Source organism: Thunnus albacares, chromosome 7 (genome assembly GCF_914725855.1).
Source record: "Thunnus albacares chromosome 7, fThuAlb1.1, whole genome shotgun sequence".
NCBI lineage: Eukaryota > Metazoa > Chordata > Actinopteri > Scombriformes > Scombridae > Thunnus > Thunnus albacares.
Genome location: NC_058112.1, coordinates 31,139,648 through 31,154,805, shown reverse-complemented (window position 1 = coordinate 31,154,805; position 15,158 = coordinate 31,139,648). Strand labels below are relative to the sequence as shown.

Below are 15,158 nucleotides of genomic sequence, written 5' to 3'. Positions count from 1 at the left end.
GTCAAAAGGTTCTTCTACTTTTATTTCAGCAGAAATTTCTAGAAAAATACCTGATAAACTTCTCAGATTCTTGCAACAATCATAACTAAGTACTTCAAACTATAAACACAGTAACAACTCTCGACGCCTTGAAATGTGAATCCAAGATGTGCATAAAAAATAACAACAACAACAACAACCCACAAACTCCACCAGCAACACAATGAGATCTGCAGAATAAAAAAAAAAAAAAAAAGGGCCTGGAGCTGCTGACTGTTGCCTGAAAAACAAAAAAGCGAACCATGAAAAGTGTCTGAGTGTTCTCTGCTGTGGAGTCCTGTCCTCTCTGTCTGGATCAACTGTTCCAGCTGCTCCTCCAAAACATCTCATGTAACTGTTAGCACAGTTGTCTGTATGTCAAGTGAGTCTCAGCTTCACTTTAAACCAGTGAAAATACACCAGCTGGGTTGAAAAACAGACGGGTGTTACGTTATTTAAGTTTCCATCCAAATGGAGCGTACGTTTTTACCTGGATTTCTAGAAAAATCTGCAAAAGAAAATGCTAATTAATTCATATTTCCATCCACTACTGTGAGATTAACAGCTGGTGGCGCTAATTCTCCAGTCGGTGCCGTTAAACCACTGCAGAAGAAGAAGAGCGGCGGTCGAAGCTCAAACAATGGAAAACACGATGGAAATATAACATTTCTGTTTGTTTCATGTATTAATTTGAGGAACATTACAGGATGTCGTTCACACTGATAAATGAACTTATTATTTTATTTTTTTTACAATCACACACTAATTTGAACTCCATATTCGAGCTTTAGTCGTTCAGCTTCTCCAGATTCACTGTTTCTCTTTTATATCATTGTAAACCGTAACATCTTTGGATATTGGGGACTGTTTGATGACACCACCTCAGACATAGAGAAAATATGATGGATGTTTTTCAATATTTTTGACAGATTAATGAACAGGATCATGAATTGCAGCCCTGCTCCACATACCAGCAAAAGCTGCACTATGGACGTCGGCTGTTGTTAAGTTTTAATTTGTTTCTGTTGAGGGTTATTTTACAACAGCAAGTAACGATTATTTTCTCAATTAAATCGATTATTTGTTTGGTCTTTAAAATGTCCAAAAATTGTGAAAAATGTCGATCAATGTTTCCTGAAGCGTAAGATGTAGCTTAAAATGTCTTGTTTTGACTCGACCAACAGTCCACAGCCCAAAGAAAACCAGTCTGCTATCATAGAAGAATAAAGAAACCAGAAAATATTTATAATCACATTTAAGAAACTGGAATCAGAGAATTTTGGCAATTTTTTTCTTAAAAAAAACAACAACAAAAAAACCCAAAAAAGACTCAAAACAATTAGTCAGCTACCAAAATAGTTGGTGATTAATTGCAGTTGTAGGTTATTTTCAAAGTTTACATCTTCATTTATTTTGAAAAATAAATAAAAAATTGAACATAAAAAAATCTTGCAAGAATAAGGGCACGGTGTAGACATGAGCACAAGTTAAATCCTGCATTACAAAAGTACGTAACTAAAATATGACGAGGCGTCGGGAAGAAGAAAACACAGAGTGTCAGAAAGAAAAAAGAGGATTTACCAGGACAGTAATACTGAGCGGAGCTTCATAAAGCCAACAGACAAGATCAGAATTGATTGATTGATTATTTGCAGTGAGAAACTGAAGGTGGCAGTAGAACAGGGGTCCCTTGAGGAAAAAAGGTTGGGAACCACTGATTTAGGACACATCATGACTAGTGAGTAGCGAGCAGACAGCCTGTATCTGTCTCTGCTCGACTTTACAGAGGACACTCCATCTTATTGATTATCCTCCGGCTGTGCAGCTGTCAGCCGCTGGCAGACGACTGCAGACGTTTAACAGCGAACCGTTCGGCTTCAGAACCTGAGAAACTACAGTCACTGCTTTGACATCAAAGTGGCAATTTGAGAGTTCCTCCCTTTCATGTCCTGGCACATTTGAGAAGTATTGGAAAACACACATTGTTCCATCCTTTCTGTATGAAGACACACTGATATGAACATTTAAAACTACCATCATGCTACTAGAATTTTCTATTTAAAATCACACTCCTTAATGGTGTGTTTAAAACAGTTTAATCAATACTCGAGCTCCTCATGTTAAAGAGGAAAGACAAGTATGACGAGAAAACGTTTTTGTGATTTTATTATGAAAATATTTGTGGTTTATCGATAACTAGCAGCGCTCAGTGACCACAGACAGACATCCTCAACTAACAAGTTTAATCAACTTACATTTCAGACTATAGAGAAGCTTTTTAATGCCATCTGGAACTGAAGATCAGACTGATTTCAAACACAGGAAATGAAAGTATCAGTGGCACTGATAATATATTTCAATTAAGGTTTCAATTCTTTACCAGAAGAAAGAAGAAACCAGAACTTTAAAACTGAAACTGAAGTGACGACATAAAAACACCTTTTAGTGTTTTCAAACCATTTTAAAAGACCTTAAAGACTTAGAAAACATCACTTCAGTCATTTTAAGACTTTTCCAGGACATGAAAAGCTGATGATTGATTAGTTGCCAACTATTTTGATAATCGATTAATCGTTTTGAGACTTGAGACTCTGTTCTGGTTTCTTTAATCTTCTGTGACAGTAAACTGAATATCTTTGGGTTGTGGACTGATGGTCGGCACTAAACAAGACATTTCAGGACGTCACATTGATTTGTGGGAAACTGTGATTGACATTTTACACCATTTTGACATTTTATAGACCTAACAGCTAATCAACTAATCAACAGATTAATCTATAATGAAAATTATTGTTGTAGAAAATAACTGGAGGATTAAATCTCTGGTCCATGCTCCCAAGCAGAAGGTGGCGGTAATGCACTTGATATGCTGGTTGACAACCGCCATTATAAACCAAGAAGAAGAAGAAGTTTTTTCAGACAGAGCGGTACATCCTGTCAGCTGAGGTGTTTCCTATCAGCTGCTGCTTCTTCCCACTTTAACCTGAATAACAAACCGGGTCTCGGTGCTCCAGTTGGACCCACATGGAGAGCCGGGGCTAGCTGGGAGGTTTAATTTATAAGGATACCAGACCGAACTAGCAAATTCAAGATGAGATCTCACCAAGGATTTATATAACGACAAAACTACTTCCTCACATAACTTCTGAACAGTTCTTCTGATTATTGCCAGCATAGAGTTTGCCTTTTTTTGCCCTTCCACTTGCGGAACCACCAATTCTCCAACTGTATAATTAACTATGTTCCAAAGGTCATCGGTTTCCAGCCAGAAGCGGCGCCATTTGCCACCACCTGCTTTCTGCTATTACGTAAAAAGTCCTCTATCCACTCTGTCGTCGATGCAATAGGATTTTTCCTTTTATGAGGAACTGTATCTGAAGCTTTTTAGAAGTCCATATAAATTCAATCGATTGATTGTCTTTTATCCAAAGCTGCCGACCACTTATCAAGAACCGTGAGAAGCTCCAGTGTAGTTGATCTTCCAGATATGAATCCATACTGCTTATTGCTAAAAAGTCTGTTTGACATCAGATGGTCAACAATGTACACTCACTGAACGCTTTATTAGGAACACCTGTTCAGTCCAATGCAAATCAATACAACAGCTCTGCCATAAATTATACTTTTATGAAGCTTATATATTTTCAGTTTTTGTTGACGTTGTCTGAAAGGTGATAATTCTACTTTAGGTTTATTATTGAGGTCGTAGTGGATGGTGGTGGTGGTGTACTGGAGTGAATTATATTGAATGGTGTTCCTACTGTTTTATCCACGACATTAACATACACGAGGGGGGCAAAATATTAAGAACACTTTTGAATATAATACACTCCAGTACAGCAACACCTCCCACTACAGCAGAGCTGTTGTACTCAATTACACAGGTGTTCATTGAGTGTTTGTCCTGATTAGATTTTCCATTGTCTTACATACTACAGATGTCAGAATAACTGGCCTCTAGTTTCCTGTTGATGATTTGTTTCCTTTGTTTGAAAATTGCACTGATTTGTGCCTCTTTCTATTCACAGGGTGAGTCTATTTCTTCTAACTATTGATTATTATAATACTGTTAGAGGTTCAGCGATCACACGAGCAACTTTCTTTAAAATCCTCGGATGTGTCCTCGGTAGTTATTATAAAACCTACTTGCTGATCTTCTGATCTTGGTATTTCAGGTATGTGCCCTTCAGGTTCGTTCACAAATACACTGCTGACATCTTCTGACAATATTTCTGTGTCTGTTTTTGGGGAGTTAGTATTATTCTGATTGGTATTCAAGTCTCCAACTGATGTTTTAACTTTTGTCCTCTTATTTATATAATTCCAGATAACCTTCAGTTTCTGTTAAGATTGTCCTGCTAAGTCTTCTTCATATATCTTTATAAATATCATGCTAAAATTGAAGATACTTTATTGAAAGATAAGTTGAACTTTGAAGCTCATCTCGGCAGTTTTAGTGTGTGAACCGACTTTATAAAAGTCAGTGACTGCTGTCTGTTTTATATTTTGTAATTCTGGTGACGGCTCCACTTATTGTAGGCTGTGAACTTTTCAACAGACATGTCCCTCTTTGTCTCACAGCACATCTATAACTCATGATTACCAGCTGCTTTGTCTGCCATCGCTGCCAACGTTTAAGTCAGTGTCTCCCACTCGTAGCTGCCAATGATTTCAAGTATTTTATCTTTCCATCTCTGTTTTAAAGCGATGTTTTCACAACGCCTTTGGTGTGCAGCAAATCTGGTAAGGCACTGTATGTCAGACATCAGAGGCTGAGTAATATCATATCACTTCAGGGTTTCTCCACAGGAAGTTGTTTAGCAAAGGCGGTGATTAATTGTCATAATTACTGTAAAACGGATTTACGATGCCACCGATCAATCACTGTCGTCTACTGAGCCAAGTCAGAGAGATCCTGACACATCTCGTCTTGTGATCTGTGTAATTATGAGAAGATGGTTTTAACATAAAACCACTATCTTTATCGTAATGGTTTCTGTTGCATGAGAAAGTTCCTCTGCTCTTTTACTCTGAAGGTTAATGTTTTACTTCATTTAAGTGTTTTTATACCCTGTATTTAATGCCCATCAACGGCGTCATACTGTGGTATTTATGTAGCCAGATAATCAGGTTTAACTGCCATTTTTCCACTTCATTTACAACACTGTCTTCATGTAAGCCGTTTTCTGTTTGGGGAGACGGGGTATTATTTTATATATTTAGTGGTGGTTTTTCATTCCTGTCACAAATGTTTCTGTCACTTTTCATGTGAACAAAATGTCTTCGAGGAGAGACTGTCTCAAAATGTGCTTGTATTTAAATAATATCACGCTTTGCACTTCGCTTTCTACTGTGGCCGTTCGGAAACAACACTCTTGATTTCCAACGAGGTCGGACGACACGATCGTACAAACTAGTTCTGATTAGAGCTGCGACGAACCATTATTTGCATTATCGATTAGTTGTTTGGTCCATAAAATGTTGATCACTCTTCTCTCACGTCTTCACATGTTTTGCTTTGTCCACAACCCCAAAAGATATTCGGTTTACCGTCATTGAAGACTGAAGAAACCAGAAAGTATTCACATTTGAGAAGCTTAATCATTCATTTAATAAAATAAACAATTAATAGTTGCAGCTCTAGCATCAGTATACGTCGTCAAAACTGCTCATCAACTCTTCTTCCCCTACACCTTCCCGACAGCGGATTTGGCGTCCAAGAACTTCTTTCAGAAAACGACAATCTGACATTAACACCCGCTTCACACCACGATTAGCTAAGCTGTGCGGAGTTTCTTTCTCTGGTTCTCTTTGTTCATTCTTTACACGACTATTTCTGTCGTTTTTCACGTGAACAACAGAGCGCAACACACATTATCCCCGGCTTCTTCACTCTGTCTTTGAGCGTGGCCGTTCGGAAAACTATTAACGCTCTTGAGTTCGGACAACTCGTCGTACAAGCTACTTCCTCTCAAGCATAACCCGACCCTGTGTCAGATTTCTACCTGAAGATAACTAAGCTTGCTTGTAGCGTAGATGTAATGTAGTGTAAACACAAGATCTTCCGGTTATTCTGGTATTTTTTTTCCGCGTTTCCCAACATACTGACACATTTCCAGTCAGTTTTCTCCACTTTAATCCCTCCTGATTGGACGTGTCATACTGTCTGCTGTACTGATTCTCTGGAGGAGAATCATCAGCTCAAGTATCTCCGCTGAAACCCTCCGAGTCATTCAACACCTGCAGCCGTCACTAAAAAAAAAAAAAAAAAAAAAGGACCTCCTGGGTTGTCAGTGGCAGAGAGGCGAGCGTTCCTATCGGGGTGACGGCAGGTCGTGTAGCCGCTGCTGTCTTCCTGTCCGACCGGCCTCCCGGGAGGAGCAGACAGATCGGCTCGTTTCAGCTTCCTGTCGGTGTCCTCCTCCGGGGGAGAACGGCTCAGCATTCCTGCTGTCAACCCGACCGTCACAGAGCTCCTCACTGTGCTCTGCAGGTAATCATACGCTGCAATTTTATGTGTCTACAGATATTTACGTACAAATCACTGATATTAAAGTGCTTATAAGGAGCTCGGTCATTTGTGTGTGTGTGTGTGTGTGTGTGTGTGTGTGTGTGTGTGTGTGTGTGTGAGGATTTTTGACCTGCACAGTTAGTTGAATCATCTGCACAATATCAGTAAGACATCAAGATTGACATGACTCCGCACCTGCTTTTTTACAGTGGTAAAAAAAAAAAAACCTGCCAGACATGTTTTAAAGATATTTTTTCCACAAAGAACATTCAATTACCTTGTTAAAATTAGGTCTGCAACTAATGATTATTTTCATTATTGACTAATCTGCTGATTATTTTCTTATTTAATCAGTTTGTTTAGTCTGTAATAGAGCTTAATCAATTAGTCGATCATCCAAAAAAAAAAAAAAAAGGTAACTATTTTGATAATTCAACAATCATTTCAGTCATTTTTCCAGCAAAATGCCAAAATGTTACAGTCAAATGTGACTATTTGATGCTTTTCTTTATTATATATGAAAATAAATTGAATATTTTTGGATTTTGGATTCGAATAAACACATTTGTGTATGTTAACTTAGATTTCGGGAGACTGAGATGGTATTTTTCAATTTTTTTCCTGACAAAACTTAATAATTGTCAGTTGCAGCCGTAGTTTTATAGAAAAGTGAGATACGACACTTTACACTACAGCGCAAAGAGAACAAGCCCTGAAATAACTAAAATCTAAGGAGTTCAACGAATATCAATGATTAATCAATTAATTAATAATTTAATCGATTAAATTTATATTAACCGATAATGCAGAAGACGAAGCACTTGTGGTGTTAGCGTCAGAAAATGTGCTGTAGATCTGGTGAAGTGTCAGGAAGGTATAAAAAAATAGATACCGTTCAAAGCCTCGTCCGCACCGTGACGGTTCAGGATGAATACACATACCGTTACACCCTTATTAAACAAACATCACCAACACAAGCAGCTGCTCGGTTAACAGAATCCGGGAGATGATGGTCAGACAGCAGAGATCAGGACCAGCAGGACTCTAATTATTCTTCCAACAAAATCAAGACTGAAGTGTTGAACTGTGAAAGTGACACTGCTCTGATTTAAGTATAAAAGCTTTTTAGCGGTGGCGGTAAATGTTCAAAGAGTTCCAGTATTTATGAACATCTGTTCCAGCAGCTGGACTAACGTTAGCTACAATCAACAACGCACATCACTCCACTATGTAGATCAGAGATATTTATTCGATAATGTTACAAGTGATTAACTGACGAAGGCTGCCGCACTTCTGATTACAGAAAAACTGTTTTGTTCGATATGTCCAACACATCTAGTCTGATCTAGTTTCTGTCCTCTCATGAAGCTGTTTGCTGTGTTTAATACTTATGATTTAGTCGGGCCGATCGTTAAATAGCGACAGACAGGAGTGGGAGCTCCGCAATTATAAATTATGTCATTATTTTGTCTTATTTAATTTATAATTCAAGTAACTTGGTGTTTACTTTATCTGTTCTTTGAAATTCTTAATGTTCTGTGGATTTTAAGTAACATAAGTCGTGTGAGTGGTTTAAAAAACAGCTGTATTATGGAAAACGTCCACCATGTTTCATAAATTATGAATGATTAATGATTGTTAACATGGCCGATTATCAAATAAGGAAATTGCTTAAAAATTTGCATCCCTAGAAGGAAACACTGCTGCTTCAGTTACACAACAAAAATATTTCTATACTGGTGCCAAAACATCAATATCGTATCACAAGAGACCAGATAACAAAAATTAATCCATTTTTTTCAATATTGTAACAACATGACACGAGTTTAAATATCTTGCTAGTGTATCACTGTCACCGGCAACTCATTTATCCCAACAACAGCGTTTCTCAAGTGCTGGAGACGAACTGAGGGAACCAGAATTCAACATGATGGGACCATGATGGGACCTTTGATGGGAACCAGCACCGAAACTGAACGTTAGCCTTCAGTTTAAGTCTCTCTTCTGATTTCACAAAGTCTATACGGAGTCTGAACAGAAAACCAGATGAGAAACACCAACTATACACATCAACCAATACTCAAGTTGATCAACAGAACAGTTGACAATGATCAAAAGCAAGTTTGATGAACTGATCGATCATTTAAGTCAGTTCCAGTTTCTCCAATGCGATGATTTGTCTGTTTTACATCATTGTACACAGAATAAATGTGGTTTTTGTCCAACATTAAAACACGCAATTAAAAGATGCCACCATGGGCTCTGCCATTTCACAATTCAAGTTTTAGTGACTAAACGATTGATCAAAACGTGCAAAAACTGATCATTTGATTATTAGGCTACATAGGAATTAATGGGCTACAACCAATTATTTTCATTATTGATTAATCTGGCGATTATTTTCTCGATTAATCGTTTTGTTCAAATGTCAGAAAATGGTTAGAAATGCCTGAAAATTTCCCGCAGGTCAGTGTAATGTCTTCCAATATCTTTGGATTTTGGACTGTTGATCAAACAAAGCTTCAAATCCTCACATTTGAGAAGCAGAAACCAGTAAATTTTTTGTCATTCCCCCCCTCAAAATATGACTAAAACTGTTATTCGATATTCAAAATAGTTGCAGATTAATTTTCTGTCAATCAGCTATTCCATTAATTGACTAATCATAGCAGCTCTAGTCATTACTTGCTGCCCCGTTGGAAACATTCAACGTGGCTGTTTGCTTGTTGTGAAAGCACATTTCAGCAACTTCTTCAGTTTTTAAGAGTTCACAAGGGGGGAAAAAATTAGCTGTTCTATAAGCAAACACAATCCCCCCACTGTGGGACCGTCTGATTGGTTTTAAAAACAGTCACATGATGAAGGCTGCGTTGGCTTAGAGAAAACCTCCTCCTCCTCTTTTGTGGTTCACCACTTTTGTTTACATTTTTTCAGTACTTGGTGCAGGGAAAAACAGCTTTGAACTATTCCGTTTCCTTTCATCGTCCACAGACATTACTGCTGTTGTTCTCCAGGTTCTCGGTCACAGCTCTTCACAGTTTCTCTCGGTTTCAACTGCCTCTTCGTGCATTTCCACAACTACCACTTACACGGAGTATATATATATGAAAGAAAAACAACAAACAGCAGTGGCACTGTGTTTCAGTTCAACAACATGTGTGGCCACCTTCACTCTCAAGGCCAGAAATTCACTGGTAGACAAAACTGAAAGAACCACAAATAACTGAATAAGTGTCACACTGGATAAGCCGATTGAATCATATGGCTCAACCAAACAAGTTAAACAACTGCCAGACACTTAAAACATACACCTCCCACAAGATTAACTGAGATCCTTTAAGTGTCAGGGGATTTATAAGAAAGACAAAACGTGCCTTGCCTATTGAGTCCTTTCATTTTCATTCAGTTACGATCTTATATATTGCCTCAGAGTTAAATTAGTGGCTCTGTCACTCACATTAAAACACAATCTAGCGCTAAAGGTGACATCTCCTCTCTCATTTTAATTTAGTATCTACAGTAACTACTCAACCTTAGATATCTCTCATGTGCCCAGTAATGTTGGCAGAACTGGTTTCAGGTACTTTACACCTTTTAAAATGAACTGAACTGCAACCTCGCCCCCACACTAGAGTCTTTCATTTATCTTTGAGATTTTTAAAGCTTTATTATCTCATGTTTTTTATGACTCTTGTAACTGTTTCTTTGTTGATTGTGTAGTTGTTTCTGTTTGCTGACTGTCTTATATGAATGTTTCTTCTTCTCAGGTCTCTCCTGGAAACGAGATCTTAATCTCAATGAGACTTCCTGATTGAATAAAGATTAAATAAAAATAAATAAATACAACTTTGAGGCGTTCAAAGCTTGTTTCATGTACTCGGTATTTTTTTTCCTTCACAGTAGTTCAGCCTCATAACTCCTGATACAGGCCTTAAATCACTAACTTAGTTAACGTTATGCAATGACGATAAAATGGTTTTTAAGGGATTATAGGTCACATTGTTAGTAACATGCATAACTAATAGCAACACAACTCTAACCTAAGAATGAATTGTGCTCTGTGTTAAAAAATAAAGAGAACATTTATATGAAATAGCTAGCTTGCATTAGCCACATTATGGATCTTTGGCCGGTTGCCTGTTAATATCAAAGGGACAATAAACAAAAGCGGTGTTTAAAATGCTAATAATCTCTGAGGGGGTTACGACAGCCAATTCCTTATTTTAAAGAAACATAAAATTGATGCAAACACACCGGATCCAAGGAGCGAGCTAAACTAGCAACCGTTAGCCGAGTTCATCGAGAGGCTAGCTGGCTGTGACTGACTCGTCGGCCCTGGATGTCACTGCCCTTTACTGCAAAGTTAACTTACACACTAATTACGTCTCCCAGTGGTTTCGGCTGAACACAGTTAGCTTTAAACACAAGTAACAACATAAACTTAAGAGTCCAACATCGAATAATATGAAGGTGTTTGAGCACAATCTATGCAGCTAGTCCGAGGCCCACTGTGGCCCGCTACAAGGCTAACGAGATCCATTATCGGACGCAGTGCTGCTTTAGCTCCGGTGGTGAGATTTCAGTCTCCGTGTAACTTTGCAATAAATCAACCAATTTAAAAGATCTACATCTGTATTTTAAACTCGCGATTATACACGTTTAAACCAGAGCCAAACAAATACGTGCAACGTTGTACCGATGGTCTATATAACAGTTGACCTAACGTCCTATTTGTCGTGTGATGGACAATTACCGATGCGGCGCTTTCAGACTGCCTGTCAAACATGTAGGTCCATTATCGGACATGCGTTTGGATTCCCCTATAACCCCTGGTGTTGTTTTAACTATTATGCAGCATTAATTCTCGTTTCCAGCACGGCTACAGTCATATTAGACAACAGGGGGGTCCAGGTTTAGTTAAACTGCTGTACAAGAGTTCCTAAAATGCTAAAATACTAGAAAACCCAGTGCTGGTTTAAACGGATGGCAACAGATATCAAACGGCCACCGTAACGTAGCTGTTAAGAAGTGTGACCAGCCGTTACACCGACCATGAAACGTATTTGTTAACATGTTCAGACTGGGTGACTGGGTATGCATGAAGTGGTTCAGATTTTTGCAGGTTTAAAAAGGGAAACAAGCGGGTCAGGCGAGGACGTGTCCGATGATGGACGCATACCTCCTAGCTCCCCCGGTCTCTCCAGACAAAGACAGCAGCTAGCCTGCTGAGCTAACCCCCGGGATAGCTAGCAGGCTATCCCGCGTTTCAAGAAAAAGAAGTGGATTCAAATCCCACTGAGAGAGACAACTTCTGCATGTCCACTTACCCCGTTTGGAATCCCTACCCGACCAGTATTCATGTACACTCCATAGGTCCCGATAATCCCAGTGATAACAGTTAAGACAAGCTCCCAAACTGGTGGATTGAACGGGCAGACCAGTCAACGTGCTCCCAGTTCACTGGACCGCAGCCATCACACGGTCACATCCAGGAGAAAACTGGAAAACAGCGGGAAACACCGACATTTTGGAGTCACTTCTCGGGCGTGGATGCAAATAAAACTAATCCCAGATATTCCATGACTGGATGTGATATTCCCAGAGTTCCCAGATGAGCGTTATCCCTGTTCACAGACACACAGACAGCAACAGACAGACAAACAGCTCTGTGGGGCTAAATGGCTGTTAGGTACAATGCAGCCAAAGCCCGGATCACTGGATCACTGGATCACTGGACTGGGTTCACTGGATCATAGTCACTCACTGGACCTGGATTCAGTGAACAGAAGTTGCTCACATTGAAAAATTTAAATGTATTTAAAGGTGCATAGAGTATAATTTAGTGGCATCTAGTGGTGAGGTTGCAGATTGCAATCAACTGAATACCCTTCCTCATCCCCCTCTAAGCGTACAGGAGAGTCTATGGTGGCCGCGAAACACGTGAAAAATGTGAAAGGCACTCTCTAGAGACAGTATTTGGTTTGCCTGATCTGGGCTACTGTAGAAACATGGTGTTGCAACATGGCAGCCTCCGTGAAAGGGGACCCGCTCTCTACGTAGATATAAAGGGCTCATTCTAAGGTATCAAAAACGCAGCAATTATTATTTTCATTGAATTATACTCTAATTAAAACATACTTATGAATATTATATTCCATTTCTGCCAAGTCCATTCCACTAGAATCACTAAATTATACACACTGCACCTTTAATGGATAGGTTCACAATTTTTCAAGTGTGTCTTAAAACAACAGTTAGGTATGATGGAGTATTAGGGCCACACTGAGAGGAAAAAATTCTGAGGTTTCGAGAATAAGGTCATAATATTTTGAGAAAAAATTCGGAATATTACGAGAGTAAAGTCATAACATTGTAATATTACAAGAATTATGAGAATAAAGTAGACAAAAGACAAAAAAGTCATAATTTTATGAGAATAAATTGTCATGAGAAAAATCTAACAGCCTATTTAAAGGGGAAATATCAGAGGAGCATTCTGTGTTAAAATGTGGAGCATCTTGTGAAGTTAGACATTAGTATAGGTTTCACAAATAACAAAATACTTAATCTTTTGGCATATTAGCAACAGACTTTGAAATGATTGTGCAAACAATTGTGTCTATTCTGACGAATGAACCATATGGACTTTGAAGAAATTGCCTCTTCTGTGGAAGAGGAAATGGCTGGAAGGGGTCGACTGCAAGGTTATCGGTGGTTACATCTGATATTACGTTTTTTTTGCCGTAGAATTACAACTTTATTCTCTTAATCTTTTCTTTAAAAATGTTTTCTCCCAGTGTGGCCCTTAAAATCGGTTGTAGTCAGGTGTCCATATGAACAGTGAAAGAGGTTTTCCTAACCGTAATCATTCCTCCTGTTCGTACTGGATATTAAAAGATCAAATGCACTTTCCATGTAAGTGATGGAGGACAAAATCCATTTTTTTTGCAAAGATGCATTTTTATTTATTTATTTGTTGTTTTTCTTTAACTTTATTTTACCAGAAAAACCTCATTGAGATTAAAAATCTCTTTTTGCATGAGTGTCCTGACCAAGACAGACAGACAGCAACATGAAGGATTCAGACAAACAACAAGAAAATAAGTAATACAGACAGACATCTAGTTAGTCAATATAAAATAATAAAATCTTGAATAAAATTACCACAAAAGAGAAAGTAAAAATACAACCTTAATACTAGAATTTGACCAAAAAACAGTAGCAATTTGAGGCAACCTCACTGACACTGGCAAAGCTTTAAATCTGCTCTAAGAAACCAATGAATGTAATTTTAACTCATTTTGTGGAAGATTTCAAGTATTAAAGTATTAAAAGATGATGTGAAGCTTATATGAGGCTTCAGCAGTCTGAGTTAGTCATATCAAGTGGATATCTGACACATTTACAGTCTTTTTAGCATCAAATTCCCTCTTTGTGTTTCCTCGGACAGTGTTTCCCTGTTGAGCTGCGGTGGAAGTATAGTAACAAAAAGAGGGACTTTAGCACTAAAAAGACTGTAACGTTGAAAGATATCTACTTGATTTGACTCATTTCGACAAGAAACACTCATATTAGCTTCAGATAAACCTTAAAATTTTTTGTATAGAAGGAGGACTGTGGATTTTGTCCCCCATCACTTACATTGTAAGGTCATTATGAAGGGATCTTCTAATGGTCAGCATGAACAGGAGGAATGATTGCGGCAAGAAAAACATGTTTTAGCGTTCATTTGGGCTCCTGACTGTTGTTTTAAGACACACTTGTGAACCTGTACTTTAATGGCAATGTGTTGCTTCATGTAGGACTGATCATAGAGCGTCTCTAAATTAAAGGATTGGTTACATTTTGTCTTCATTTCACCGAATTCTCAAGTCATGGACAGGCAGCGGTTCATTATTTTGAAGAGCAACGACCAAACCAGCATCTAACGAGTCCGAAGTAACATCTGCAGGTATGTTAACATGCTGTTTAATGTGCTGCAGCTGAGCAGCTAATTAACTACCTAGTTGCTAACTAACGTCAGCGGTGCACTTCTCCCTGGTGAATGTTTGTTTGGTGGCTCGTTAAACAAGCTAAGCTGCAGGACAAGATGCGTGTTCATGTTTGTAAGTTAGATAAGAAGGAGACTTTAGCAGGAAAGCTAATGTGGGTTGTTGTTCAGAGTCAGTGGTTCTTGTGTTGTGTAGCAGGATGCAATCAGGCTCAGTGTGACCGTCTGCTCTGCCGATGACAGAACGGCACATTATCACTTCATGCTAGAACTGATTTGCTGCATCGAAATATGGACTCCAGCTACATAAGGGGATGATGGAACGGTATTTCATTGAATTCATGTACAACTCAGGGGTGCCATCATGAAATCAAAGAATATAAAATATAAATTTCTCCCTTTTGGTTTCAGATTTTTTTTTTTCAAAGGAGAACGCAGGACAAGTGATTTACAGAGCAGATATGTTGCTGTAGAAGACAAAGAAAGCTATTTAATTTCCATTAGACTGCATTAACTGACTTTTTGTCCATCAATTTTCAGCAGAAACAAGTAGTAACATTTCATCACCTTTTAAGTTGATATGTTGAAGCTTATTTCCTCATCCAGCAGTTAAGGAGCAACATTATCATTCATTTGGAG

At 38.4% G+C, this 15,158-nt stretch overlaps 1 protein-coding gene and 1 long non-coding RNA gene across 2 annotated transcripts in view; both read right to left on the bottom strand.

The window, feature by feature from the left end:
• Nucleotides 1-12,252, bottom strand: part of znf609a (zinc finger protein 609a) — a 59,453-nt gene extending 47,201 nt beyond the window's left edge. The window contains exon 1 of the mRNA XM_044355877.1: nt 11,857-12,252. The gene's annotated coding sequence lies outside the window, so the exon portion shown is untranslated. The remainder of the gene's footprint in view (nt 1-11,856) is intronic.
• LOC122985399 overlaps nt 1-15,158 on the bottom strand; it is a 365,027-nt gene that overhangs the window by 345,665 nt on the left and 4,204 nt on the right. The gene's annotated exons all lie outside the window — the stretch shown is intronic.